The following is a 5,012-nucleotide window of genomic DNA, read 5'->3' on the forward strand; positions in this document are numbered from 1 at the left end:
CGTGCGATTGTAACGTCCGTAAATTTTCGATAAAAAGGTTTAACCTTGTAGTGTTGTGTACACCTTCCGGGCTTGACCCGGCATTCTTCCGAGGGCTCCTTGACCACCCTCAAAAACTTTTCTCACTTAACTTTTCTTCCAAGTTCAACCATTAATAAAGTGGAGGGGCCAGAATGTTAATCTGTTATTATATATTATATAAAAAAAAATAAAACCTAACCCAACTCTAGGTCCGATCGGTGCAACCCCCGCCCCCCTTCTCTCTCGTTTTGCGTGCAACTCAGCCACCATCCAGCCTCTCTAGGTTCATTCCAGGTCGGTATTATATGTATACAACTCTTTTTCACCTTAATTCATCCTTATGGCGGGTTTATTCGTCGAAATTCGGTTGGTTTTAGGCTTGTCGGGTGGCTGTTCAATTGGGCAGTTTCGGGGATGTTTCGGCTAAAGTTTTTGCACCACAAACTTCCTAGGTATGTCACTTACAACATACTAGAATTTCATGGCCAATGGAGGTGTTTAGGTCGGTCAATCGATTTTAGTTCGAAAACTAGGGTTTATCGGGTGTAGGATTGGCAATTGTTGAGTTTGATATGTTAATCAATCGGATGACCGACCGAATCAGTTTGTACATCCCTAGGGGGGTTTAAGGGCTGTGGGAAAACTAAAATTTTGATACTCAGGGCTGTTTTGGTTGGTGATTGGTCAATCGAGTCGGCGGTGCGCGAATTTTCGTTTAAATGTTAAATTGAAAGTTGTAAAAAGCAACCGTCAACCCTACCAACTCGGGTGACATAATTATGATGTAAGAAAAGGTTAAGATGGGAATTTGGTCCATTTGGGGCTGATTCGTTTGACAATTTGTTTTAAGATTTATTACGCGCATATTCGACTCGATTTGATTACCGGCGGGTGAGTTGTGCATCATGGTTAGCCCCGGCGATAATCGTAGGGTGGATTTGGTTAGTTGAAAGGTTTTAGGGGCTGAGGTAAATTAATTGGGTTTGGGTTGGGCCTCGGCCCAAGTTGTTGGGCCTTGGGCCAAAGTGTTGGGCATTGGGCTAAGTTGTTGCCAAAGTGTTGGGCCTTGGGCCAAGTTGTTGGGCCTTGGGCCAAAGTGTTGGGCCTTGGGCCAAGTTGTTATGCCTTGGGCCAAAGTGTTGGGCCTTGGGCCAAGTGGTTGGGCCTTGGGCCAAAGTGTTGGGCCTTGGGCCAAGTGTTGGGCGTTGGGCCAAGTTGTTGGGCCTTGGGCCAAAGTGTTGGACTTGAATAGCCCATTAGGCAAGAGTGTTCTTATGGTCTAGTTTAGTAACGCGTTGTGTATAATTTACAGGACCTTCTTGTGATTGTGCACTTAGGGATTTCCTAGCTCATTGCAGGTGTTCGATTGATTCTGGTGAGTTCTTGACGCCCCGTTTAACTCTTTTTAAGTTTTGGGCTAGCATGCACACCGAAATCCAATTTTATACGATTTTACCCGTTACAACTGTTTGAATGGTATTACATGGTCTCACTCGTGTTTGTGCATTTTGAAAGTTATATTTGAATTATTTTACATGCTTTAGGATATTTTAGACTTGTTTATGGTCTTGTATCCTTTAAGGTTACATACATTATTGATGGTCTAGACTTGAGGATGTTAACAGACTTGGTAGAAATTGAATACGAGTAGACCTATTCACTTGGTTCACGTTGGGATGTTTTATATATATATATATATATATGTATTTATGTATGGAGGTATGTATGTATGTATGAGTATGTGTTACCTTATAGCCTATGGTTGTGTGATGACATTTAGTTCCTCGTGACTAAGAATGATGTGAGTAGGCTTATTGATGTGTGTGTGCATGGTGATCACGGCCGGGTCAAATATATTACTCGGGTATTCAAATCCCTTGGTGGAGACGCCCGTGTGGCGTGATAATCATTTTGGCGGGTCAAATATATTACTCGGATTTTAAAATCCCGTGATGATGAGGCCCGTTGAATGTTGAGCCGTGATCGAGTCAAATATATTACTCGGGTTGTACCCGTGGTGGAGAGGCCCGTATCACGTGCTTGGATGTGTAAGCTGTGACCGGGTCAAATATATTACTCGGGTTATACCTGTGGTGGAGAGGTTTGTATCACGTGCTTGGATGTGTAAGCTGTGACCGAGTCAAATATATTACTCGGGTTTTTCCCGTGGTGGAGAGGCTGGTGTCACAAGCTTAGGTCTTACCGCGTCCGGGTCAAATATATTACTCGAGTCTTGACTCGTGGTGGAGAGGCCCGTGTACGTGTGTTCGACGATGAATGTATTATTTGGTGAATTATATTAATTGTTTTATTATTATCCTCTCTATTGTTTAGAACTATAATTTTGAGATAAAGTATGATATAGTGCTTACGAAAACTTGAACTCACTCAGCTCAAGTTGACTTTGTGTGTATGTTAGTTTGACTTTCAGGTTAAGAATTGGAGGTTACCGCTTGGACGTGCTGGAGACTACTCGGAAGGTTGAAGGCATTTCTGGTCAAGGATTTCAAATAAAATGGATATTTTATTTACATTCGATTTTGGACACTTGTACCCGTGTTTGGGACTTTTAATACTTAAACTTTTTCCGCTGTTATTCACTCTGAACTGGTTTTAAATACAAAGAATTGTTTGGTTTTAAATTTTTGTGAAATTGTGGATGTGATTACCAACTGTAGGATTCCTGGGATTCGGGGTCTTACAGCGATAAATTCCGTTCCTATCTCATGCTTTCTAAGACTATCATATTCTCTGATCATGCGGCTTTGCGTTACCTGTTCACTAAGAAAGATGCGAAGCCCCGACTCCTTTGTTGGATCCTTCTGCTTCAGGAGTTCGATATAGAAATTAAAGATAAAAGAGGGGCTGAAAATGTCGCTGTTGACCACTTATCGCGGCTAAAAAATCCCGACATGGATGAGACCCGGGAACAGGGGATTGGTGATGATTTCCCGGGTGAGACTCTGCTGTACTTAATAGCGAGTGAAGAGGGGTTTCCATGGTTTGCTGATCTTGCTAATTATCTATCCTTTGGTGAGTCAGTTCCTGGACTGAAATATCAGCAAAAGAAGAAGTTCTTTGCAGATATCAAGTTCTACATTTGGGAGGATCCGTACTTATTCCGTATTGGTGCAGATCAGGTGATTCGCCGATGTGTTTTTGGTGATGAGTCTCGAAGCATTCTTCGACATTGTCATGAGGGCCCGACTTGTGGCCATTCGGTGCGACTTATACCGCCAAACGCGTGTTTGATGCAGGATTCTATTGGCCGACTATTTTTCGAGATGCGCATGAGTTTGTTCGTTCGTGTGACGCATGTCAGAGAGCCGGTAACATCTCATCCCGAAGTGAGATGCCCGAAAACCCCTTCCAGGTGGTTGAGATCTTCGAAATATGGGGTATTGATTTTATGGGTCCGTTCCCTATGTCTAGAGGGAACAGATACATCCTCGTTGCTGTTGACTACGTGCCGAAATGGATGGAGGCTCTGGCCGTACCCAGAAATGACGCACGGGTTGTAGTGGGATTCCTTCAGAAACTCTTTGCTCGATTCGGTACTCCTATGGCCCTGATCAGTGATCGGGATACCCACTTTTGTAATGCTTAGATGGATAAGGTTCTGAAACGTTATGGGGTCAACCATCGACTTTCTATAGCCTACCATCCTCAGACTAGCGGTCAAGTGGAAAACACCAATCGTGGCATTAAAAGGATTTTAGAGAACAGTGGGGAACAATCGAGCAGACTGGGCTAAAAAGTTAGATGATGCACTCCAGGCCTTTCGTACTGCATTTAAAACGCCTATCGGGACCACGCCCTTTCGGCTAGTTTATGGAAAGGCGTGCCATCTTCCTGTTGAGTTAGAGCATCGTGCATATTGGGCTTTAGGAGCCGTAAATCTTGATTTATCTGCGGCGGGAAAGAGTCGTTATCTTCAAATTCATGAGGTTGAGGAGTTACGGAACGAGGCGTATGAAAGAAGTTGGGGGTATAAGGAGCGGACAAAGGAACTTCATGATAAACATATCAAGGGGCCCAAAGAGTTTAAGTGTGGGGATAAGGTTCTTCTATATAATTCCCGGTTGAAGTTGTTTCTGGGTAAATTGAAATCCCAATGGGCTGGTCCGTTCATTGTGAAGGAGGTATTTCCATATGGAGCGGTTGAGATAGAGGCTGACGATGGACATTCTTGGAAAGTGAATGGGCATAGACTGAAGTATTATGTTGGAGGTCCACTAGGTGATCGCGAGGAGGAGGCGATCTACCTTGATCCGTCTGGAGAGTAGAGGAGGAGAGCACACTCGGGACTTTACCCGAGTTGTAGAGTTTGTATAAACCTTAGTTGCATTATTGTCTTTTATTTTTATTTTATTTTATTTTATTTTATTTTATTTTTCTTTGAGTCTGTTTTAGTATGTTGGGTTGGAATTTTGATAAGGAGGATTGGAATCTTCTCAACCTCCTCCGAAAATGGCTATGTATGGAGTTCGAGCAAGCTTAGACGATCGAGCATGGTTTTACTACTTCGAGCAAGGTATTCAGAACCTTAAATGGTTAATTCTTCTAAGTGTTAAGGCTTCGAGCAAGCTACACTTCGACGAGCAAGAGTATTCTTCTATCGAGCATGGATTGCCAATAGAGCAAACAGCTTGATCTTACAAGTTTTAACCAAGTGTTACGAGCACAGGATGATCGAGCACATGGTGACAAGCATGGATGCAATAAGAAGATGTCACGTGATTAAAGCAAGGACTTCGAGCACAGTTCAGTTCCCGAGCAAGATTTACATCCGAGCATGCTAAAGATTGCTAAATAAGTAAAGCTAAAGACATCAAGAAGAATGAGCTTGCTCGATGGACTAGTCCGAGCAAAGCATGGAAAAGTCAAGAAGAACGAAGCTTACTGGAGGAGAATATATTCTCCGAAAGAGAATATATTCTAAGTAAAATATGCTCGAAGACACTCATCGAGCATACCTAGCATAGTGAGCT

This window comes from Bidens hawaiensis, unplaced genomic scaffold (assembly GCF_021521415.1).
Source record: "Bidens hawaiensis isolate Kalapana, Puna unplaced genomic scaffold, B.hawaiensis_p1.1 tig00419438_1, whole genome shotgun sequence".
In the NCBI taxonomy this organism is placed as follows: domain Eukaryota; kingdom Viridiplantae; phylum Streptophyta; class Magnoliopsida; order Asterales; family Asteraceae; genus Bidens; species Bidens hawaiensis.